At 37.4% G+C, this 26730-nt stretch overlaps 1 long non-coding RNA gene across 2 annotated transcripts in view; it reads right to left on the bottom strand.

The window, feature by feature from the left end:
- Positions 1–26730, bottom strand: part of LOC112986567 (uncharacterized) — a 30450-nt gene extending 3720 nt beyond the window's left edge. Inside the window, exons 1-6 of one of the 2 annotated variants that reach the window (XR_003260056.2) lie at positions 25565–26730; positions 22897–22955; positions 12856–12992; positions 9694–9896; positions 7749–7830; positions 5857–5938 (exon numbers count right to left, since the gene is read on the bottom strand). This is a non-coding gene — a long non-coding RNA (uncharacterized LOC112986567). Of the gene's footprint in view, positions 1–5856; positions 5939–7748; positions 7831–9693; positions 9897–12855; positions 12993–14014; positions 14085–22896; positions 22956–25564 lie in introns of those variants that run through there. The other variant, XR_010390255.1, reaches the window with a different exon arrangement.

Raw genomic sequence — 26730 nt, 5'->3', positions numbered from 1 at the left:
ATGAAGGCATACCAAGCAAGGAAAATTACCTAATATATCAGGCAGAAGATATACTGTGTCAGACAAAAAGTCTACCTAAGCCAGTAACCTGTTGCCAGCACTGGTAAAGGCAGATGTCTAGGGAGGAGTGTAAGAACAGGGCAAGCATTCAGCAATACCTCTTATATTAGGAATGCAATAGAAATTGTAACTGTTTGTATATGCCTATGTAAGAAGGGAGGAAACTGAAAATGTGGCTGCATCCTGGGACTGCAAGACACTGAAGAGCTGCAAGACACTGAAGAACTGTTGTACGTTCCCCAGCTAATATGTATGATAAAATGTTCAGTTACAGTGTATCATAAACAGATGCTTGATTGCTAAAAGTTGCAGAGTAATATGCATCTCTTGTTGCACTAACAGACTTTAGGAAGAAAATACAGCAGGACTGAAAATTCAAACAAGTGTAGATTTGCAGTAACTCCACTGACAGAAGAGTTATGTAGGTGTATAAAATTGACGTGAAAGGGAATGAAGAGCTGTGACTAGTGAATAAATTGTTACTATTTAAAGATGGGCATAATGCTTCATAAAAAAAAATAATGCACACGAAAGTTGTGTTAAAAAAGATAGTAAATCTTTGTCCTTATCTCTGTTTTATTATGCACATTTTTGTAAATGTTTTATTTGGTTGCCTCTAGCCTTTCTACTATTTTTAATCTTTGCACATTACATTTTTATTGCTATCAAAATTTGAAGAGATAATATTGATGTATGAAGTTATTTAACACAAAAAAGACAAAGTTAGATTTTTGATGGCATTATGGAAATTTAAACACTAGAAAACAAGGCTTTATTTGTTATGTTACTATAAAACTAAATCTATGTACTTGAACTCTGAGCTCGTGTTCATAATATATGAAAGTTATCTATTATTTCTGTGTCTCAGTAATGATATTTCAATTCCAACTTTGGTATGTAATTTTGGCATAGTACTCTATTTTGTATTTGGTTTTCAGCAGTGTAGATTTTTGCAGCTAGGTGGCTTGGGATTTTTTTCAAGCATCTGATTACCAGTTCTGTTTGATGTTTGCTTGCTTCCTGTCATACAAAAAAAATTACCAAATTATTAATTTGTTAGCAATACCTTTATTAATTAATTTATATATTATTACCCTCTTGAAAAGGAAGACTAATAAAGTGACTTCTTTCTTTTTTTCTGAGAAGTTTCAAAGTATCAGTCAAAACTTCTGAACAGACTTCTAATTTGGTAAGATTCCAAATCATGCATTTGGAAGGAAGGAAGAGGGAGGGTAAATTGTACTTTCCAAAGAAAGTGTATACATGACATGGAAATAGCCCTAGTCTAAAGGTAGCATGGACATGTCACTTGAGACAGAAGCATGTGCACACTGACTGGTGCTACTGTGGGATTAAGTGAAAGGCCTGTTGTTCCTCTGCTAAGTTTACACCTGTACATGGTAAAAAGTCTACCAGATAGCCTTAACAGGAATATGGATCAAATGTCTTAATATTTAACAAATATACAATGAAATCACAGATACTTTAGCTGACAGGTCTATATTCTAATATCTCCAACATTCTGGAAAAAGCAAGGATTCTCTCCATGTTGCGCTGCAATCTTGAACGTAATTTAAGTACGGAAAATAACATTTAAAACTAACATTCCATATAGAGCTCCCGAGGACTGAGGAAAGGGAGTACAGTATGGCTCAATGCCATACAGTTAGATACTGAAAGGATTACCTTCCTTCAGGGCATACTGGAATTGATTAACTGGAAGACAAGAAGGGATTTTAACTTAAATTCTCAAGCAAAATATATGAGTACCTTATGTATTCTCAAAAATGGTTATGTCTTCAGAATCCTAGGAAACTGGGTGGTTAATCACATTAGAGTACTTTACTTTTTCCTCTCTTCCTAAGCAAGAAAAATAATGAAGCTAGGAAATTTACAGGAGAACCAAAATCTGACCACACATATGGAAGCTGGTTGATTTATCCTCTTTAAAAGACAAGCACTTCTTGGCATAGACCCCCAAATTTTTGTTTCTTTACCCTGCTCCCACTTTAATTTAGGCTCCCTACAGACCACCAGTGCATTCTTCCTTTTAATCAAAAGTGAAGAACGCTTTTGTTCTACCTCTTTATAAACTCACCACACATACCATAATTCATGTTTTATTAACAGGACAGTGTTTTGTCTTTCCAATTTACTTCTGTAAGGATATAGTGCTATAGAACCTATTAAAGGACAATATTTATGTCATTTTATCAAAATAGTAACTTTAAATATACAGTTATTTATTCATATTTTCATGTCTGTGATATCAGTCTGTTATACTACTCTGCACCTGTACTGTCTCTACCTTGTTTCCCTACCTCTCCCAGCCCTGTCTCTTCTCCAGAGCTGTGGCGGTGCCACTTTGCAGTAACCCCTTGTGGCAGCCACCACCATAGGATTCAGTTCCCCAGAGACAAATTTTGGTCCCTGGGCAGAAACAGATCAGGAAATTAAGCGGAAAGAAAGACCTCTATCATCACTGAAGACAACTTAAAACTCTTCTGACCCCCACTCCGAAAGGCTTAATACTACTACAGTTCCTTAGGGTAACATACTTTTTCTCATTAGTATCATGAACATTTTCAAATGATATCAGCCATTACTGCCAGAACTTTTAATTCTGGGTTTCTGTTTCAAATTTTCCCCAGTTCAATCAGAACCAAAAGTTAATACCCATTGGCTAATTTCCAGTGCATGCTTCCACAGAACAACCGTTGCCTTTAACTGATGGTGAGATCAAGGCTTGAATTGACAAAAGACATCTGTATCTTGGAAAACAAATTAATGTTTATGTTTTAATTTATAAGTTCCTGGCTCTTTTATAGTTCCTGTTTTTCAAGTAATATCTCTTTGGATCCCTAGCTGATGAAGAGTCAAAATGGAAAAGGCCCATGAGAAAATTATCACAATACAACATCTGGTCTGCATTGGAAAAAACTAAGAAGGATATTCAACATCTCTGAGACTAAGAGGCAGTTATGAGGCACTTTGAAAGATCAATCTAGGAAAAATGGTGCAGGTTGTCAGCACCTGGGCCAATCTAATGTTGTTTTAGGAAGAGCTATTCTACTTCCTAGCATCTAAATTTTAATCTCACTTCAGCATGGGTATGTGAGAGCTGTATGAAAGGTGTTTGCTTTTCTTAACATTAATGTGATTTACAGCATTGTCCTGAATATACTGGGGTTTTTGCTTGTCTCCCAGTTTTCTTTTGGACATGGCAGTTGAAGAGTCGAGATGCCTTCCCAGGACTTTTTGACATAGCTTTATTGACCTTTTTAACAGGAATTGGAATGGAAAGGACCTTGATTCTGCATATTTTTAAAAGACTATTTCACATCCTGCTTTGAACTTTATTCCAGAAGGTAAAAAGTCATTAACTAGACTGCATATCGACTGCTCTGTTGGTATGGCACTAATGGCCAGAAGTTTTGCTTTACCTGTTTGTTCCTGTTTTCTGCAATAACAGACTATGAGAAATGCAAAGAAATCATGGACCAATCCAGGCAGTATGAGTACCACTGAATTAAGAGGGAAAAACTCTTTCTGCTACATGAAACTTCAGTCCTTTAAGTCATCATAGCTCATGCAGAACAGAAACAATTTGGCATGTATAATAAGAAACAATGAGAATTGTTTGCCAAAGACATATACTGCAGATGAAAGATCTGATGAAAATTGTTTATAGTTGAGGAACTAAATGTAGATTTTTCAAGAACAAGGTTGTTCTCCTTCTTGCCAAGACAAACAAATCTAATAGAACATCTCATTGCTTGCCTGAAGACCCACTGAAAAGTCTATGGACCTTTCCCTACAGAAAATTTGCGTACTGTCAATGTATTGTCCACAGTTGCACTGTGGCAGCTGTAGAGGATGTGGAAGGTTTGAAAGAATACATAAGGGAGAACTGGATTTTTGGCTGCTGAAACAGTATGGAATGCTTTTTGAAACTGTAGAAGTTTATGAGCTGGATATTACTGCTACAAGGGTTATCTGTGAGGTAATTAAACATAACTGTAATTAATCTGCCATCTTTTATATTTTTTTAACAACATGATGAAATTGAGAATTCCTATCTTTTAGAATTGCTTCTTTTCCAAGATTCCTGCATTCCTATGAAGAGACACAGATTTACTTTTACACATTTTCAATATTATCTTTATAAATACACAGTGCACAGATGTTTTTACAGGGCATTGCATGTTGAGCCTAACCAAGTATTTTTAATAGGCCATTTGTTTAGGAAAAAGCATGCAATGAGCATAAATGCCATCCCTGATATTGACATGAAAGCTGTGTTAGCAGGAAAATATGGCTTATACTTCCCTGGCATACAATGGGTCCTGAAAGTGTAACACTAATCATGTCCTTAAAATTGTGCTGTATCTGCAAATATGCATATTGGAAAAGAAGGCCAACAGCATCTTGGGCTGCATTAGGAAGAACGTTGCCAGCAGGTCGAGAGAGGCGATTATTCCCAGCACTGGTGAGACCACAGCTGGAGTGCTGTGGTTTTGGCCTCCCTAGTGCAAGAAGGACATGGGCATACTGGAGCAAGTCCAGTGAAGGGCTACTAAGATGTTTAAGGGATTGAAGCATCTTTCATACGATGAGAGGCTGAGAGAGCTGGAACTAGTTAGCCTGGAGAAGAAAAGGGTTGGTGGGGGGATCTTATCAATGTGTAGAAATACCTGATGGGAAGGTGTAAAGAAGGTGGAGCCAAACTCTTCTCGGCAGTGCCCAATGACAGGATGAGAGACTAGGGGCACAAACTGAAACACAGGAGATTCCATTTAAATGTAACAACAAAAAATGTGTGGGTGACTCAACACTGGAACAGGTTGCCCAGTGAGGCCGTGGAGCCTGCATCTTTGGAGACATTCAAAACCAAACTGGACATGGCCCTGGGCAACCTGCTTTGAGCAGGGGTGGACTGGACAAGGCAATCTCCAGAGGGCCCTTCAAGACGTCCTGATTCTGTGAGTCTGAATATTTGAAACAGTTTGCTTATGTCTTCTCAACATGTTAACTGGAACCTGACTGTATAGGACTTCTAAAGAAAGCAAAAGCTGTAACTCCAGAAATAACACCTAATTGCTGATGCCCCAAAAAGACATAATGGGAGCCACTAAATATTTTGAATGTCTCCAGAAATAAGACCTAACTGCTGATGCCCCAGAAAGATATAATGGGAGCCACTAAACATTTTGAATGTCTCATCAGAATAATAGTTGATTTAAAAATATAAATACAGATGTGATTTGGGTCTTTTTATCAATGATATTGAACACTCATAATGCTCACTTCAGCTGGACTGCATCAAGCCCAGAAAATAATGCAGATAGTAACAGTCTCAATTCTATTTGGAAACCTATTTTAGTTTAACCTTGCTCTGGAATATCTTACCATACACTTTACTCTAGAAATTAGTATTTGGTGCTTTATGATACAGAATTCACTTGTTGGTTTGTTACAGGTTTTCTTCTCTTACTAATACTGATATTAACAAACCACAATGTATTTTGACATACTACTTTAGTAATAACCACATACCACTCTCAAGGAGTTGAAGAATATCACAGTTTGAGCAAGATAAAATCAAAATACTGATTTACACTGAAGACATACTTTATGGTACTTTATACATTTAGCCTTTAACTATTCTTATAGCACCACCAAAAAAGAGCAAAGCTGAAATTCAAAAATGGCTTCCATTTTTAATAGACATAAGATTTCTATGGAAAGGTAGAGATAACATATTTGAATGAGCTAAACAGTGATATGAAGATTTACCAGTGGTTTTTCATCATGCAAATGCTAAGAAACTGACTCGTAGTGTTGAGAATTAGCAGAGCCTCCTTCTCTTTCATAACGCCTGTAAGAAAAAGCATTCCGGAAAACAAGAAATTGAGTAACATTACATACAGAATTAGGAAATATGTAGATTATAAAGCATTTGATTTTTAAGTCTTCATATTTAAATAACATAGAAAGGCCAAATACATGTAGTTAGAAGTTCCCATCTTCTATCACCACTTTTCCGTGACTTACAACTTTTATAGCATACCTCCTCTGACTGTAATGGTCTCTGCATGGGGTGGGTTTTTGGGGGATGGAGGCAATATTAGTTTAAATTTACACTTTTATCAGCAGTTTTTATGTCTATTGTTTCCCTTTCATAAATTTATAGCCTATTATAGCAATTCAAGTCTGGCATAGATCCAAATTACCCATTTCTCAAGAACACAGGAAGATAAATCTAATGTCTAATGAGCATGGAGGCTTATGCAACCTTCAATCACTGAAAAATATTAAATATCTTCATATTACCTTGTCTTTTGATAGTTAGAGAGTCATGCACTTTGTTGTTCTGTAGACCAAATGCATTCTGCATTTGCACTAGGGGATGCTTGGATTTATCCCTCCCTTCCTACAAACCTTCTGTATGTCATCTTAATATTCTGCTCTGTTTGAAGGACCTGTGTAACTTCCATGTCTAGTATTTGGTGGCTTTCTCCACTCCTTATGTCAGGAACCAGAGTTAGGAACCCACTCATTCCTCAGAAAAGGGGTTGTGTCCTCATTCTCTCACTGTCCTTTGCTCTTGACACCAAGAACGCTGTTCTTCCTTCACTCCTCCTCTACACTCCTGGTACCGCGTGCAATTCCCGTATTCCCTGCATCGACTGCATTGTTCACTGATGCAAGGGGCTTTATGTACCCCTTAGTCTTACCCCTGGGGTCCTGGGTGCTTTCTCGCTCATTCTCTGCCTCCCAAGATTTTCTCAGACCTTACAAGGTTCCTGTCTGTTCCATCCCATTTTCTGCTAATACCTGTCACCGTTCTGTTTGGATGAGTATGTCATTTGGCTTAGCTTTAAACTTATAATACAGATGCCTAAATCAGAAATCCAGTCTCTCTCTACCGTCAATGGACAGAGACAACTCAATAACCTTATTCAGAGCAAGCAGCCTAATTTAGATTTTTTGAATTACAGCCTGATGAACCTTATCTCTTTACTGATAATAAAGAGAAGAGAGAAAAATCAGCCACTTGTATCAGGCACCAGCTACATGCATAAACTTAGATGGCATGGATGTCCCCAGTAGTGTCCAAGTGCAGAGAAATGACATTTAAAATACAGAAATTTGACTTTAAACCATACAGATTAGCACCACAATTTCAGGGGCACATATTCTACATACATCAGTTTAATAACTGGATTTATACTGAATAATTTCAAACTGTTACAGCCCTTCAGAAAAGTTCTGCCTAGCTTCTGTAATACATAAAGTGACACAGGTCATGGATGCTGTGGAAATTGGTCTTGCAGTTGATATGCTAATTCAGTAAGAAACCAGTTCTTGCAGAAACCCAATGAAAATTATTTTAAATATCTTTATATAGTGTCATGCTACTTGGCTGACTTTCAGGAAAGAGATTAATAAAAAACTCAAGAAAATCTCTGGACAAAGTACCTTTATAAAAACATAAGGTTATTTTTATCGCACAGCTCATTAGCTTCCTTACTAAAAGCAAAGCAAAGAATTGAATACGATGGTCACAAAATAACATTTTCACCTACCCAGGAAGATGAGAAAAAAGATATTTTTATAAACTGAGTTCAATATAACACTAGACTTCGCACAGTCTCTTGCATGTCACTCATCCCAGTTTTACTTACCTGTGACTGCCGCTGCAATTTTCTTGATGAAAACTTCCATCTGAATAGTTCCAGTGTCATTAATAGGTCTGTACTAGTGTAACTGATGGGAATAAGAAACAGAATTATGTTGATGGTATGTAAACAGAAGGAGAAATCCAGTCTGTCCTCTCTAGAATACACTCAGTATGAATAAAGAGTAGCAAATGCCTTATTTTTTCAGAGACAAATAATCAAGTTAAATTAAAAATAATCTTAACAGTCAATCTCTAAAGATATTCACAAAGAGTTTAGAACCCCTTTAGTTTTTCCAAACGATGCACTTATACTGTGGGATTACTGAGCACAAAAAGTAAAATAAACTGTAATATTTATTGTGTAAAGATACTAAAGGACAAGTTTTACCAACATAAGTTGCCTCATCTTTTTGAGATTTAGAAAATATTTCCTTATTGAAGAATAAACAAAATAAAACAACTGATTTTCTAAGAAGTAATTCTAAAAAATCTGTATTGTCAAAATTGTATCGTCATTGTCTTTTTTAAAAAAAGTCTTAATTTTATGAGATATTAAAGGAAAAAAAATTAACATTTTACCCCATGTTCTTTGATAAAACAGGTAAAACATTGCTGTTCCCAAAGGAAAGGCAGCAGTTCCAACAGCAGTAGTGCCTGCTGCTAGAATGGAGGATAAATGGTTCAAAGTATCTACATAAACAAAAAAGTTTAAAACTTCAATGTGAAAATAATTGTATGTAACAGCATCCCCTGTGTTCAGACTATTCTGTTTCAGATGGTAAATTTCATATGGTCAGGAAGGCAAACAAGTGTGACATCTTATCACTTTACATCATTAATGAAAGTATTTCCATTATAAAGCATGTTATTTTCTGCTCAGACTTTCTTTGGTTAATTCCAAAGTTCTTTTGGCCCAACTGTCCCTGTGTATTTTTAGCTCTGTTACATAGAGATGGTTTTCCAGTGTTTTATAATATAGACTTTATACCTAACTGTATACTCAATTGCATGACAGGACATTGCGATAAACTAACTTTTAAAAAATATATCTTGAGGTATATTCTGATCTTTCCCTATAATCTGTTTCAGGGTTATATTATTATGGAATGGACTACTTCTAAAGCTGCTTTAGCTATTTAACCCCATTCCTCTAATCCACTTCAATCTTCATTTTTCAGCTGGTAACTTCCTTAACACTGAACATTATTATAAAAATTATAAAAACAACTGTTTAACAAAGAGTTTACTCTGAATTTTGACTCTGAATTGTGACACTGAATTTTCTTGTCCATATAGGTTTCTTTCTTGGTTCAATACACATGAAGCAGATTATTTTCAGCCAACAGAGTCTTCAGAGACCATGCCAATGCGTTAGCTCTTTGCTTCGTCCCTCTTCCTCTAAGATTATGAAGCAGTGGGCGAGAACAATGTTCTTTTACTTCCTTTACCAAAGATACTTAACTGTAGGAAAAGGGAAGAATGTATGTTGTGGAATCCATGTGAGCAACATCCCCAAGAACCAGTTACCGACAACGCCTGGGTAAGATCTGCAAACTCCATTGCAGATGAATTTGCCTCCCTGACTGCCCGTTCCCAAAATGAGTCTTGTAGCTGTGGGAACTTCCAGACTTGTCTTCTGTTGCAGAAAATCATAATGGTGTCAGCAATACCGCTTTTTCATTCATTATCCCCCACAGAGAAGTAAAAGCACGTCAGATCTGTCAGATTCATAAGGCCATTTTAAATGTTAGGCAAACTGAAAATGAAAAGTTTTATTCTAGCAAATCAAAGTGTCAAATTCTTCATCAATTTGAAAAATATTGCATAAGATAAAAATAAATGAATAAAACACAATTCTAGATTATACCAGATTCCTCTGTATATGCTTCAGTGGCTAAATTAATATGGGCTACTAGGAAATTGGTGTCTAATGCCTGAAGCCAACTTACCGTAAGGATTTCTTACATCTTATTTTTGCCATTTTGAAAATGGAACTTCATTTTCTCTCTCCCTCAGTTTCTCTTCTGAATACTATTCTGCTTCTTTTTGTCCTTTTCTTCCAGAAGAAGCACAGCTGCAGTAACATAGAGCTCTGTACCAAATATGGCTCTGATGACACACTGTTTCACTCCCTGTTCACCAGGACTGGATTCTGAAATACAAAATGCAAATGTAGTAAATAGGCACTTCCCCTCCTCAGGTATATCTCTGAATTTACATTCCAGCTGTGTTCCTAAAATAGCACATTCTTTCTAATTTGAATGTCTTCTAAGACTACTACAACACATTATAATTTTTGCCTCGTGAAAGATATTAATTTTATCTCATCTTGTTAAATTTGTTTTTTATTATGTTACTGGCTTTCCATAGTGTCCACATACAGCATACTAATAATATAAAAACTGCCTCAGTCAGGAATGCTTTTTCTAAGTTCTCCTCCATTCTACTTTTGGCATGGGATCTTGTATCCTCTTGTTCTTTCCTCCACCGATAGCTGCCCACATAGATACCATTCTCAATAATTATCAAGTAGTTGTTTCCTTGCTGAAAACCGGTACTAGCAATTGCATTTAAATGACCAAACAGGATTGTATGGATTTCTGTAATTCTGGTTTTTTAGAAGGCCAATTATACCGGGACAATTCCATACCAGCATTCCACTGGCTGGAATTCCAGGAATTTTAGCAGATCTGTTTTATATTTAAGTTTCTCCTATTGATGTATAGATATCTATAGTTTCTTTTTTGAAAGATATATTTTTTATTCCTTTTAGTACCTATGACTTCTCCAAAATGTTTCCCGTAATATCAATCTTTTCTTCAGGTCGCTGCAATTTCTGTTACTACAGAATTCAGAATTACTGTAACTGATCTAGTAATGGTACATGATCTCAAAACACCTATTTTTATGCCTGCACTATTCATATTTTACATGCCATACCACTACTGATCAGTTTTCTTTGCAGTCTAGTTCAGGTTGGTCAATCTCATCTGTTCCACAGAAGTTCTCATTTCCTTACCTACTAATAAACTCCAGTGGTTTATTTTTATTATCTCTGCACCAATGCTTAGAGACCTCAGCTTTGTAAGTGTGTGACATGTCTGAGTCATAAGCTCCTTTCTGCTTGAATTTAATGGCGGTGTCAGCGACTGCTGAATGGGCCGTGGTCACGACTCACATTACACACGGGGTTGGTGACCTTACCAAACCAGCTACCTTCGAAGTGGGTAAGGACACTGCCACATCACACCTGCTGGACCTAGTGGCCGTGAAAGGGAACACCGCCTTTCAACTGAGAGCTGGGGAGTTAGCATCATCTTCTACCTAGCAGGTTTTTAGGTGAAAACCCTCCTTTTCTCCTCCTGATGCTGAGAGGAAAAAGCCCTGCGGTCTCTCTCCAGCTCCTGTGTGCTGCAGGGGGATGAGGTGCCCATGGGCAGATGGGGAAGGGTCCCACCCTTGCAAAATGCAGGGCCTCTCCCTTCTCACCAAGGGGCACAGGCTGGTCATGGAAACAAGGAACATGGGGTTAAAACATCCAGCTGCACCTCACACCTCCTCCCCCACACTAGGTGAAAACCAGCATCACCTCTTCCTCCTTCACTGCCAAGCCCCTGCCATGAGCACCACCCATCCCTTCCACTCACCAAACTGCCACCATGTTGATGCAACATGGGATCTCCACTAAGCCAGCTTGGCAGCAGCACCAGGAAAGTCTTCAGCCAGCTGCCCCACAGCCTCGCCAGGCCGCCCTCACCACCCATGACAGCACCTGGCCTCTGGCGATGGCCACAGGCTGGTACCCCACCGACTCCCGCCCTCCCGGAGCCGCAGCCCCACCGGGCAGACAGACAGCCGGGCTGCGATACGCCTCGTCGCCACAGCCGCGGGGCCTCGGCGTCGCTGGCCGCCCGCCATGACAGGTGGCGAAGCCCGCGGCGGGGCGCCGCCCTGCGGCCAGCGGCAGCAAAATGGCGGCGGGGGGGAGCGCGGCCCGTCGGCTTCGCGGCTCGGCGCCTCATGGCAGCGCCCCGCCCTAGCCCCGGGCGTCGTGGCGGCCACGGTGCGTTTTGGGCGGAAAACTCCTGTGAGGGGGGAGGAGGGTCAGCGGGGAAACCCGGCGCTCCGTGCCCGCAGGGGCCTCGAGCGTCCCTCAGCGGCGGCAGGGCGTTTCCCCAGGTGCTCTTACCTCCCTCCCCGCAGCGAGTGAGCGGGAGGGCTGATTTCCAACGCTCGGCGGCTGCCGCCGCAGGCGCCCTCGTCTCTCCCCTCAGGGAGCGCGTGCGAGCGTCCGCCTGCGGCCGTTAACGGCCTCATCGCCCCCCTCCATTTCACGTCGGCCGCTGCTTGAGGAAGCAGCAAAGAGCCCCTGGCCCGAGCTAGTGGGTTGATGCCCGCCTCGCCCCGCGCGGGTTGGTCCTCCGTGGCATTTTGTATATAGTTTTAGTCAGCCTGAGGTTTTTTATGCTTGTTTTTTCCCAGGAGTGGTTTGGCCTGCGTTTCTCACAGGCTAGACCACTGCTGCTGCAGGTTGCCCTGGCTGTCAGGCAAGCATCCCCGTGAGGGTTTGTTGGCTGGGTGTATTTATTCATTTCATTAATTTAGTGAGATTTTTTTGCTGTAGTGGTCCGTTTTAGTCAGAAACAGGGCATGAAGGCAACGGACAATTGTTGAACAGCCATTGGGGCTACCAGCAAAAATCCAGAAGTGAGAAGGGAGAAACTTCTGCAGACTTATTTTAAGAAGCAATATAGTCTAGCAAAGAAAAATATTTTGACTGAAGCCACTACTTAAAAGATGTTTTCTCAGCTGAAGGCTATTGAGCAAACTCTCAAAAAAAAAGCTCCAAGGAGTGGGGAAAATTGAGCGATGCTATTATGTTTGTCATGCAACTGCCTGTATTCCAAAGGAAAACCTCCTTTGCAGAGTTTGTGCACCTCGCTTTAGTAGTTATTTATTTGTCAAAGAGTTAAACTAGAAATAGAAATGCCCAGGTGGGTGAGCCATCTAGAACAGCATTCATATACTACTAAAATCGTATTTGAAGAAGAGGCATGAAATGAGGGGTCTGCACCCCAATACTATGCTAAAGACATACAAGCTGCTCTTACCCAGCTGGGTTTTATTCACGTGAGATCCAAAGGCAGAGTCAGTTGACAATCCAGACGAGGAGGAACTTTGTTCAAATTGTCATCTCCCCCTCCACCAACTATATTTTACGTAAATAAAGAGTTGTATGCAGTCACTTCTAAAAGAGACAGGAATAGGAAAAAAATCAGTACAATATTACACGATATTATACACCATTGAATACAATTCAATATTATGCTTCCAAATTTTTTTTCATACAGGCCTACACAGGATGATGGCATGCTACCCAGAATTTAGACTCTCATTTTGTTTAAAACTCTAGCACCTCTCTGCTTTACTGATTTGCCCATACAGCAGAAAAAGCACTGGTAACAGTAACACTCTGTTATCTCAAGTGATAGAGGTAATTTCTGGAGATCTAATGGCCAACACAAGGGGATCCATTAGTTTAATCTGCTTTTTTGTTTTTAAGCAAGCAGGCGTTAAAAAAGTCCACAAATTCGTCTCCGTCAGAGATTATTTTTCTGCCGAGTGTGGCTTGGACACTACTCTCACTGTCAAGTTTACATCTACAGAGTAGGACCTAAGGTTTTCTCCATGTCTTCAGTATTATGGTTCTGATTTTGAATGTCCTGTTGCTTGGGATACTCGCACAAGTAAGGCCTGTTTACACAGCAATAATAGAGCTAGGGTTCAAACACTGCTAGTTAATCAATCAAGAAGCAACAAAAATAGTTTTGAGGGCTACCACTCTTCTTGGCTGATGCTCAGAAGAGTTGGTGAAAACTGCAGAGCAGACAACTGAGTACACTGAAGACAATATTTATTGTGCACTTCATTTAATAACTGATTTTTAGGAATTAGATTTGTAATTTAGCTATTTTACTCAGATTTATCAAATCTGTATGAATGTTAATTCATTGTTTCCAAAATGACTGCTCCATTTTGGTTGCTTTTCAACTTTTTATTTCATTTAGTAATGTCCACAAGGTGGTGCCACAGCTAAAAAGTTAGCAGTAAATAAGACAAATATAATTTGATAATTCTACCTGCTCTTTATAACTGACTGAAGTATGTGTATCATTAAAGAATGGATAGATATTTTGTAACCATAGTCTCATCTGCATTTCAGATGGCATTGCAGATTTGGAAGTTTCTTTTTAAATCACTCATACTTACTAGATCATAAGCAAGGATGAGTCTATCTCCTGTCTGAGTAGGAGAGACACCTGTGTATCTGTAACTGTTGGAAACTGTGTACAAAAATGAAGAGACAGCTCAGGGTTAAGTAGACAAGATAATGAGGAGTGAAGAAATAGATTCAGAGAGATTAAGACCAGCAGAATTCATATTCTCCAGCAGGGTTATTAGTGCAAACACAGTGCCCTGCAGATGTGGCTGTATTGCTTCTAGGCCTAGCTTAAGCACAGGAGCGATGTAGCACTGTTTGTGCAGAGCTGTTTAGGCATGTGTATGCAGGGCAAATGTGTATTACCTGTCCGGGGTCTCAGCATGGCATGCTTGGAGCTGGGAGCCAGGGAACTGCAGTGCAAAGGCACTGGAGTGCTGCATGCAGAGTCAACAGGAAGGAAGACAGATTTGCTAGTTTTGGCCCTTTGTCAACCTCATCAGATACAGCCTGGTCTCTGCACAGTCTCCAGTGCCTCTTCACTATTTTTCCCTGTATTGCATGTTTTCAGAGGACTCAGTACCAGGTGCACAGCTCCACAGTGAGCAGGGACAGCTCAAATCCATCACTGTACCCAAATTAGTAAATCATCGCCTAATCAAGAGCATAAGGAAGTATATTTTTTCTGGCACTTAAGCAGTACCGTAGGAGTCAGCTTGAATCCAGAAAAGCAGTACAACTCTTCCTTAGCGCTGGCTGATTCAGATTCCGTGCAGTCACCCTAGTGTGTCTATCCCACATCATATCCAAATTTTCCATGTTTTTTATAGCCAAGGGTAGCCAGGCTCCCCCTTATCCTATCACGTGTTAATGAACAGATAACTATTAGTCCTAAACGGGTATTAACTTCTTAGGGAGGGACATAGTATGAGAACAGCTGGATTAGTATATGCAGGCAAAATTTAGTAGTAGTCTTTTTTTATTCAACCATTGTTAAAAGGGCAGCCATCCCAAACTGTCTTTAGTGGAGGCGATCAGGTTTCTAAGCATCTTCCTACACAAGATCAGACCAGAGAAAGTAAAAAAGAATATCAATAAACATAAAATGACCATAGGAATCAACTGGCCCATGCAGAAAAGACAATAAAACCTTATCCTGCAAGTACTTTGTGGTAGATCTGAATGGCTTCTTTGTTTTATAGCAGACTCAACATGTCCCAGAAGAGCTGAAGTACAAAGGGGACTACTTGAAAACGATATTTAAAAAATACTTTTCAGACAAGAACAGTTTTGCATTGATTGGCACTATTATTGTTAGAATTGTGTTTTGGTATGGTATAAGTGTATCAGAAAGAGAAAGATAACTCTTTTCACGTAATATATTTTCTCTAAATTGCTATACTGTTGGTTTTAAATATACTAAAATTCTGGTAGCTTGTATAACTCAGTGAAAATGATATATACCCATGAGTGACAGTCTGTCTCTCAACTGTAAAGCAGAATGAGAATTACAGATTTAGTAAGACTAGTTCTAAAAGGTATCAAATGACACAGACCCCTTTTAAAGGATCACAGTTTTAGTTATACTTTACAGTAGTTTTCAGTATCTTAAAACTTTGTATTGGTTTGGTTTTAACATCTGTCTGGGAAAGTCAGAACTGGAGAACTTACTAAATGTGCAAATTCACTGAACAGGTTAGCTAGATTTAATTTCTGATTTAGTTAGTCCAAATGACAGTGACACTCTGTCAAAGGATTCCTGTAAAATTGTTCTGGGTATGACAGCAATGTATGTTGCAGTTATATTGACATATTTCTGTTTTAGTTTATATGTTGCTTTTCCTATCTGACTATATAAAATTAGTTTTGAAAATGATTGTTTTTCAGGTCTTGACCTGTAGATGCATACATAGAGAAGAAAAGATACTCTATTCTAAAGGAAATGGTAGAACGTCTGAGATTATAGATACAGATTTCTACTGCATCTAAAACCCAGGTATGCATTATATCAGTAATTCAACAACCAAATTTAAATCCCTTGTGCTTGCATTTTATGTGTTTGCAATGATTTTGCATTCATACTAAACATCCCATAAGTATTTTTAAAACACCAAAACTATTTCTTCTCAGGGTCAGGAATTTTCTGGTTTCCCATTCAGGCAATCGCAAATAAACTATGCTTTAGATTTGTATCTATATATTTATATCCCATTTAATATTTATAGAATGGTAATTTTCAGCATGGTAAGTTAGGAGTCACACTGAGCACAGTTCAGCAATCATACTACAGATGCACAGTGTTAACAGGAAACAATTTAGAATGTCAGTGGTATCCTACAGGATGTGTGTAACTCATTCAGCTACATGTTGATTTACAGAGGACTGTATTATAGATTATACATTCTGGTAATTGTGGTATTATTATTACTAGGCTATATCTAAGCACAGGAAATACATATAAGCACATTTGAAGTGATAACATCCACTCTTGTTTAAAAAGCAATATTTTATTCTTGTTAAAAAATACATACTATGGCATTTGCAAGAGCAAAACCACAATTTCCTAATTTCCTTAGCAAGATTTTTAGGAAAAAGCTGGCTAATTATGGGAGGGCTTATAACCAGCATTTAGTAATAAATCCACATAAATCCCATCTTCTATTCTTAGTCACTTTAAAAATGTTTTTTATAAGTGTGGACTGTAAACTAAGGTCAGGAAGGAGACAGTACATTTTCATCCGAAAACACAGGAAAGATCAGCATAGCTTATCACAGTGGCACCAAACCCACAGTACCCAGGTCTGTCAAGGAGAATGATATAAAACCATAGCTATGTAGAAGGCTGCGAGGGATGAATAATTTCATCTTACTGATAGATATATATATATGTGTGTGTGTGTATATATGTGTATGTATATGTATTTAGAAAGAAAATTAGGGGTTAACAGTGAACACATTTAAGGACAAGCATTATGGAATTGTTTGGCATCTTTACAGAAACAGCACCAAGTGAAAGAGAGACAAGCAATAACTAGGGCTTGTCATGACGAATACACAATACCCCCCTGGCCCAGGAAGAATCTTTGTTGCTTTATGACACATCATTGACCATAAAAGGCTTAGTTCAAATTTAGACAAGCAATCTATTATAAGGAAGTTAATGACATAAATCTCACTTTTTTTCGTGAAGACTCAGCTATATTCAAATTTACCTCCTGGCTTTTATGTCTCCAAATCTGAAAGAGATGGATGTTTAGCAAAATGGTAAGTAGGACAGGCTGTGTAGGTCTTCAGGTCCTGTGTCCCATCTAAAATCTTGTCCTATTTCTTCATCTCAGAAAGAAAGTCCACCATACCCATTTACCTAAAGCCGCCCTCTGCGTGCTTATCTTGTGTTACGGTTCTGGAATAGGCCTGTTCTCCACCCCATGTCCCCAGCCTAATGTTATAATTCAGCGGCAAATTGGCTCCAAGCCTGTTTTGCCTTCACTAACAGCCTTGACTTGAAAAGATGTGTTCTTTCCTGCTGCTTGTCCTAGGATGTGGGATTTGGGTTCATCCACAGTTCTGCAGCTAGAGATAATATATGATGAGGCCCTGCTCAGAACCTCCCTCACCAGTTCCCTTTAACAGTGTCGGCTTCAGGCATATATATGTGCTTGGGAGAACGACTGAACAAATCAAGGGTCTTCCAAGGAGAGTTCCCTCCCAGAAGGGGGTTGTGGTTTTCTCCAGAAGAGGGAGGGAATATCCATCAGATTTTGTATGCCAGCCTCTTTTCAGCAAAGAGTTTTCAGGGCTAACTGACAAAACATTACTAACATATTCCACATACTTTGATTCACCAGAGAGAATAGATAAAAATTGATATAAAGTTACCCTGCTTGTTCTCTCAAAAACAGAAACTTACTGGGAAGAGAGAAAGCAAGAAAAAGTCTTTATGGCATAATTAGAGGAGAGTATATGATGTCCTCTCAAAAGACCTTCCAGCTAAGCAGGTTTTTTTTCTTTACTGTTATGAAAGGCTCTTGCCTGTATTAATAAATGAAAAAAGTAACAATAGAACTCTGAATCAAATTATTAAATCCAAGAACTGTAAATGTATATCCATACTGGGTGATGTAAATTGTATCGCCATGTAAATTCAGAATTATAGTTGATGTTATTTAATATTTTTCCTGATTGTAATGCTTTGAGTTTCAGATCAATAGTATCAGGCTGTATTGTGTAAACTGATTATGTTATGGGTGAGGTTCTAAATAGACACTGCAACATGCAGTCAGGGATTGGCCTGTTGGCATATCGAATGATGATGTGATACACACATACACAAAATAGCCTGATAGACTGATAAGTTGTTTCAAGGTTTTGTAAAAAGTTTGTTTTATTATTTTCCATCTATGTTATTTAACATTAAGGATGCATTTGTAATTATAAATTTATAAATGCTACTGACCTGAATGTTTTGTGTTGACAGTCAAAACTAACATTGAATAAAGCTTTAGTTTTAGTTTTGTCAAATCTCATATTAGCAAAATTTTGAAAAAATAAGGTGACCGATGCCTCTAAATTAATATGCCTTTGCTTTTGTTGTGGTTTCATTATAATACTGTATTTTATCTACTAATGTAAGCTTTGATTTACCAGATAATTTGAAGATGTGTTTAATTTTAAACATGGTATTCAGTGTTTTCCCGAACTGGAATCCCTGTCCTTGGTTTAAACTTGTAGTATCCTGGTTAACAAAGAAACAGCTTCAAAAGTACTTAGAATACTTAATGTTATGCAAGTTTTTTTAAGTCTGTTGCTGGGATCAGGGCTTTAAAAGCAAAGGTCAGATAAAGATCCCTACTTGGAACACACTAGTACATGAGCCATTATGTTTATTTTTTCTTTGATTAATCTGCTTATTAAATAGTTAACTGACCAATAATACTACTTTTAATATAAATAAATATATTTTTATTTGTGTGAGTCATGGGAAAGAAACAAATATATGTATTCTGTTGAACAGCAAACCTAACATGACTGCAGTATGTGTGAGTTACTACCTTCAGCTTTTGGCTTTTATTAAAGCAGTAAGAGATGTTGCATGCAATCTCACAACCTTAGGAAAAAAAAATCATGTCTATCTCTCTGATTTCACATGGGAAGTGTATTTCATCACTCTTTTACATGATATCAGAATCATTGTGTCCTTTCTCAATCATCATTATGGTGGATTGATTACAATGTAAATGCAAATTCCAAACACTGCATGAAATACAATTTGTAATTAGCTAGAGGTATCCAGAGGAAATTCTGTTTCGTGACATTACAACTGGACAAATATGTCTCCTATTGTAATCAGTGGCAAAAATGTGATTTACTTCAGTGGATCACAATAGGGTCCAATCTTAAAATAACAGTTTATAACAGTTTACAATAACAAAGTTATGCTTCAGACATAAGTAAGTTATTTTATGCTCTTCATTTTGCCTTGTCTCATGTGTGTCTAATTTTATTTGTATTTATGAGAGCAACTTGTCCTTGAATTTTTAGTAGAAATGTATGTGTTAAGTGAAGTCCACTAATAAGAGTTCTTGTTATTAAAATCTTATGAGTTCTGTAGCTTACAAGGATACATCCTGAGCCTCAGAATGATTATGACTACTAGATAATTCAAAAGCTCCCTCATCTTGCCTGAGTGGTATGACCTAATTCTAAAACACCTTAGATATCTTTAGGCCTTTACATATGGGTTAAATATCTAAAAGAGAAGAGATTCTCAAGCATTAGAAGTCACAGACTTTTAAAGATCCCATTGTGTCATACCCTTTGCATTTACTTCTTTAGTAAGGCTGTAAGAATAGTGAACAACCAGCCTAACACTACACTTTTCCCTCTTTTGGCTAAATAATGACTTGGGCCTGGGATCTACTATACAAATTTTGTCTGAATGTATTTGCAAACAGTTATTTTAGGTGACACAATAAAGTGGTCAGCTAAACTGAGAAAACTTTGTTTAGCACTTTGTCAGTTTGCCGGAAGAAATCTCTAGGGATTCAGGCTCTAAGGTCTAATTTCAATCATTTGTCAGGACGCTGAATCCTGTTTATTCCAAAGACTAGTTTTCTTTCAAAATACTGTCGTCAAGCATCATTGCAGACAAAATGTTATTTCTTCCTACATAGAAGCTCATCTAAGTATAAACCAGTTTGCTTTCTTATCACTGCATTTGGTCTGCAAAGATGGAGGAATGGAGGCTGCAATTGGCCTAAGATTCCCTTGCATTTGATCCTAAGTGTATTTTTCTGCAAAGTAAACTTATTATAGGCAACAGCATGACGAACTTAAAACTTCTAAAAGTTGTTAAATTATATCTAGATTTGAAAAGCAACTGAATTGAACAGATACTCAGAGAGGCAATAAAGCTTAGTGGGCAGAGTGCTGGACTGGGATTGAGAAATCTGGGTTCTATTCCAAATTCTCTTGACTTTTAAATGACCTTGAGCTGTCACTTTTCTATGCTTCAGTTTAGCTGTCCTCATGCGAAGGATAACAATCCTCCATGATGATTTTAGATTTAATGATGAAAAGAGCAATATCAATGTTAGGCATTTCTTGCATGAGACTGAGCAAGATGCATTTGTGGTTAAAGATGGCCAGGATTTGGTCCATACCCTGTGTGTTCCAGAAAATCTGGGAAACAAAAAAGAAACTTTGGTTGTTAGACTCCTTGCTTTCCGTTGTCTCTCAAAACACATTTCCATGTTAAAGGTCTTTCTTATCTTTCAGACCATTACAAAATATCTCCAAAACATTTCATATTATTCAGTTACTGCATTAATACTCACAGTTCTTATTAATGTTACTGGAAATTGTGTTTGCCAAGTGCCTTTCAAGATCATACAAATGATAACTTAATATAGATAAAGCATTTTTGAAAAAAAATGTTTTGCAACATTATACTTAACATATTTGGGTAAAATTAGTGTGATTTAGTTTATTTTATAAAATATTTCAATTGGCCTTTTAGCTTGCTTTTAAAACTTTTTAAACTTGAATTAAAAATCAAAAAATGTGCTTTCTACTTTAATTATATCTTGATTTTACACATTTTGTATTAATATACAGCTACAAGCTCTGTGTACAAAGAGAACAGTCTACTTCCAAAACTGTTGAATGCTTTGACCTCAGGGGCATAGAAACTGTTGACTCATTGTTTTTACTGCATATAATATTAGTCCTTTGTCACATCCAGGGAATGACATCATCTTCTTCATTGTTAGCAGCAGGTTTGAATAATAAAAAAAGTGCAGCATTAGTTCTCTGCTGTATTTGCTCCTAATAAATGAATGAGTATCTTGTATGAAGAGTTACATTAGTATTTTTGAGTAAATGCTTAGAATGAGTTTGTGTCGAGTCCCTGCAAGGAGCTTTCCTCCTGTCCTAATGCACACCGTGTGCAGGCCAGGCAAGCTGGCAGGGAGCACAGAGCCTGCAGAGTGAATGTCGCTGATGGTACTGGCTTCTCAGACAGGATAAGAGGGGAGACAGAAAACGAAGAGACTAGGGTCAGAATAAAACAGATATTTTATTTTCTTCGCGGTCAGTTTAGTAAAAGGAATCCCTGAGCTTCTGGGAGACATATTTTTCTGGAATCTAAAATTATGAGAGGTGGTTCTCTGAAAATAAGTTATCCCTAGGACATGCTAACAATGGGAACTGCCTATTTTCAGTTTACTGAGCAAAGTATTTTATCCATTCCAAATATGTATCTGTCTATTAGTCTTCTAATCCCCATAACTGAAAAGTCTGTGTCCTCTTCTGAAAGAGTAGTTTACCTTTTAGAAGTATTTGCTTATGCCTGCCTTCTTCTTGGGAAGGATGATAGATCTTTATATATAGTAATCAGACTAATGGAAGAGTTTTTGGGGGATGATACACCACCTTTCAACCACAGGATGTGAACACATTCTTTTATGGTGAGAAAAAATTTAAGTGTTGCTTCCTGAACGATAAATATTCCCAGTGAAACAGAGTTCGGTCAGGGAGAGATTCCTTGAGAGAGTGACATTATGCCAGATCCATTATCCATTGGCCTTAAGTCTTTGTTTGCTCCAGAAAGATGTGATGTATTTCACTAAAAAGTATTACACCTTTGTGTTCCCAAAGAGAAAGCTGAAATGCATACAACTATGAAAAAAAATCTGAAGGAACATGAGAAAATGACAAGAAACAGCAGGCTGGGAAAGCTGGAGGCAATGATTTAAGGATCTGGGATTGCTTAATCACAGAGGCCCACATAACAAGAGTGCACTCAGACAAGAGGTGCGTACCTGGAAGTACTTCCTAGCATGCCAGAGCTACAAAAAATAGCTGTAAAAGATTAAATCCAGCCCCACTGACTTGGAAGTAATAGGGACCTAATGTAGCAACTGTTAGACTGTTACCTGTACAAATAGTCAATAATCATGCAGATAGTGACAGCTGGCTTGCAAGTAGATGCTTCTGATTTAAGCAGGTGTAACTGTCCCTATTCCTAGCCCAAACAGTTCTCAAAGCAGTGAAAAATTGATACTATTGTCTAAGAACTTATGTTCCAAATTTCAGGCTTATCTATTGTATATAAAATGTTAAATTTTCTTCGTATGCTTTTGCAATATGAAGTCTGACTTTTTTCCTCAGTCTTCTATTCTAGTCCATAGCTCTTCTCTGTCAGTATTTTCAAAAGGTCTGAAGTACCATGAACTTTGGTGAGGCTAAGTCACTGAATTTTCCCTTGCCCTGTTTTGAAGAGTCTTACTTGGGCAAAAACAATAATGCCATCCGTTTCCTCTCATCCCTTTAAAATTAGAACTTCATTTCTTCTTTATGTCACTCTCTGACAACTTGTCTAAGTTAAACAGGTTACTGTGACTAAATTAAATGCTTGAGAAATAGACCATACCATTAATTTGCAGTAGTGAGTTGTCTCAGCATGATTTCTCTTCCTCTGAAGGGGGAATGCTGCTTCAAGCAAAAGAAAAGATTAGCATATTAAAAATATTCTAAATACATCCTGTTAATTGTCCTGAGCTCTGATGGTACTGTGTATTCTTTTGTTGTGCATAATCATCAAACTGTAAAGTTCAGAATTTCTTTTCCACCATAGAAGTATAGCTTTAAGTGCTACAGGACAATCTTTGCCTTTCTGAAAAGTTGATGCAGGTGTGGCTTACTGTTTTTCAAAGATAATATCAAATTTGCCCAGTTTATAATAAGATGACTTTTTTGTTTAGATTTATCAGCAACTTTAACAAAGAGAATACGGGTATGTGGACAAAAGGAAAAGTGCAAGCAAAATAACAATGGATTATGGAAAAATAGGGAAATATTTTCTGCTTTGAATATGGAAAGAAGGTTTCCCATGTTTGTTTAGGGACAGAGAAGATTCCAGGTTTCAAATCCAGCAAAAATACAACATTTCATTTACAAATACATTTGAAACGTTGACCCCAAATGTCAAATTCAGTGGCAGCAAATCTCATATGAAAAGTAAGCAAATGTATCTAATAAAAAACAGAAATAATCACAAGTGGCTGAGAGAATCATTGCTTGCAGAGAAGTTAGAGAGGCAAGACTTTATAATTCTCTATTTGCTCTAAAATGTCTTTTCCTCAAAATGGATAAAGTCTGCTGTGATTTGGAGCATTATTGAACACTGTGCCTGAAATGGACAGTTTTCCTCCCCTTATAAGCAAATTGAACTTTACATATGTATCAGTATAGAAAAATAAGTATTGACTTACCCATAAATTACTTTTTAGACACTCAATCTACAGCAATATATTTGAATAACAGTATCTGGAAGCAAATTAATTTGTTGATGCTTTTAATCAATTTTCTTTCATTTTATGGCCTTAGAGATACCTCAGTTTCCTTAAAAAATTTTGTTGGTCATTCTGAAAAGTAGAACTTTTATCTCAGATCTGATGCTCACGTCATTACTTTTTCTTCCAATACAGATTTTTTTTTAACATGGGTTCAGTATGTCCTACTTCATTTTCTTTCAGACTGCCAGTTAAGGTGTCTCTTAAAGTTTTATCAAACAGGTTCTATACGAGAGGCCAACTTCTTCTCCTGCTTTTACTGCTCATGTGTCTTTCCAAAATGAAATACTTTTAATGTAGTACAGTTTTTCACATATCCAATACAAGTTTTTAATTCTGTCATTCTGCAATACAGTAAAATGGGAAGACAAATCAGATGTTTTATTTGATTGTGCCTTGACTGGATATAACTTTTTTCTGAACAGAGAACAGCATGGAACACATAGTGCTCCAGCATTTTTAGCTGAGAAAATATTTGAAAGACATCTCATAAAAGCTAGACAACACTAAAAGTTGTCTAATAGTATATGTGACCATTTAGGATCTCCTGGGATTTAACCTCCATTACACAAATTGGGAAAAATTTATTAGTAGGAGCCAAAATATGGGCTGAATTTCACCCACTATAATACTTCCTATCATTCTCCTTGACTGACATTAGTGGGTAACGTATATTTCTTGTAACTGTACTGCTAGGCACATCTTGGTATGTGGCAACTTTGGAAGTACGGACATATGTGTTGTAGCGATTAACCTCAGTGAGAGGGAGGTATGGGGCTTTAGACTAAGAAATCTTGCTGTCTTTGAAGTATAAATTGAAATTGATAATTTTAATGATAATTTCATTGTAGCTATGAAAATCTGGAGGTTGTGGTAGAGGTCTTTTTATAGACAAGTGAGACAAAGTGGACAAGCTTTTGGGCAGACAAGAAAGTATTGTTGTCCTTATCTTATGATACTCTCAGTATAGGCACGTTTGCCATTCTGAATATTATATAATCCAAGGAAACAATAGAACTATTCAAATCCAAAAGTTAGACTTTCTTAAACTCTTTTCTTTGGTCTCCTTTATTATGTTCTCAAACTATGCTGCAGAGAACCTCAGGCTAGATCTCTGAGAAAGCGCCTCAATCTCTAAGGGAAAGTCTGAGGAAGGTGGTCTTCAAAATAATTTACTGTTTAGTTTCTTCAACATGGTAGAAGCTGGCTATAAGTCTTCTGAATCCTCTCAATTCCTTCGACATGCCTCCATTTATAAAAGGCATTGAATAACAAGTAAACCTTTTGAAACATGTTTGAAACACTTCTCAGTAATCCAAAATGATTACTATTCTCATTCTTTAAGATATATTCCCAAACTGATTTCTCTCTTTTGATGCCGCCAATGGAAAATTATTACATTATCAGAAATAAATCAAGCCTAAAATTTAGGGGAAAAAATTGGATTCCATCATATGTTTCATATTGTACTATTAGAAAAATGGTATATTACATTCAAATACTTCAATTGTACGATTAGATGGTGTCATTATGTGGCTTGCTAATTGATAGGTTATTCAAATAAACATTATAATTTTAGACTTCTTAGAAGTATCCATATGAAGAGCTTCCAAACTTCAAAGAAGTAAATTGGGTGTTATAAGGAAAAAAATATATAGCAAGAATATTTCCTAATGCATATCACTGAAAAATCATTGCATAATTACTGCACACATTACAGTACTTGGTGCAGTCTATTTTTAATACCTTGTATGAGGGAACTTCCTGCTACTTTTTCTCCTCGAAGACTGTTTTGTGGTTCATTAGATCATGTTGTCAGGCCAATTTTTGTGCTCTCCTTAAACCTGAATTTTCCAGTTAAAAAGATGAAGCTGTGTAAAATGGAAGGAGATGTTGAGAATAAAATATCATTAAGAATAAGGTAGATTATGTAAATGTTGCAGTGATCTCAAAACTAAGCATTGCAGTGATTAATATTAAACCTTAAAAGAAATCCCAGTGTGTTAAAAGTAACACATGCATTTTTAAGAAAACCAAACAACCTTGCATGCCAAGCAACAGCATCAAAAAATATATATTTTTTTGTGCTTATGAATGCAGATTTTTTTTTATTTGGTGAGTTTTAATTTCCTGCTTTTTGTCATATGATGTTACCACAGGTCACCATTTTGACCATAGTCTATATAATCATAATCATTAACATTAAGAATTTTGCTTAAATACAACCAAACTTTTTCAAATGTAGGCTATGCATGAGATTTCAGAATATTTGAACTGCACATAAAATTAAAAGCATTAGTATAATTTTGCTGGTAAAAAACATAGAAAAAAAAAACTGGTAGAGGTGGCCAGAAGGGACTACCATTTTCATCTCGTCTGACTTCCTGCAAAACAAAGGCCACAGGACTTCCTGAATTAATTTCTTTTCAAGCTAGGGCATATCTTTTAGACAAACATGCAGTCAAGTGACGAAGAATCCATTAGATCTGCCATTTTTTAAATTAATTTTATAGTTAAAGAAAGGATTTACTTTCAAATTATCAGAAAGTTCATCTTTTAAAAAGGACTGCTGTGACTCTAGGAGGTGTGTTACTCTCAGACTTAACAGAGGGATGGAATTACAATTTTAAATACAAATAGTGCTCAGTGGCAATTGTTGCAGTCGTCGCCATAAACCTGTTCTCCTGAAATCTCTAGCACAGAGGCAGCGGAGGATTGTAGTCAGGTGACTGACGTGGGTGCTCTCCTCAGCTGGCGAACCTGCCGCTCTGCCGTGGCTTGCCGTTGCCATGGAAGGGATGATTCACCATCTCCTAGAGCAGCTCCTGAGCTGCCGTGCTGTGCAGTTTGCTGTATGAAGGTAAACAGGTAGCTATGGGAAACGTGGTGCTGCTTTAGGAGCCATTCTGTTA

Source organism: Dromaius novaehollandiae, chromosome 8 (assembly GCF_036370855.1).
Source record: "Dromaius novaehollandiae isolate bDroNov1 chromosome 8, bDroNov1.hap1, whole genome shotgun sequence".
NCBI classification, from domain to species: domain Eukaryota; kingdom Metazoa; phylum Chordata; class Aves; order Casuariiformes; family Dromaiidae; genus Dromaius; species Dromaius novaehollandiae.
This window is presented reverse-complemented; position numbering and strand designations above follow the sequence as displayed.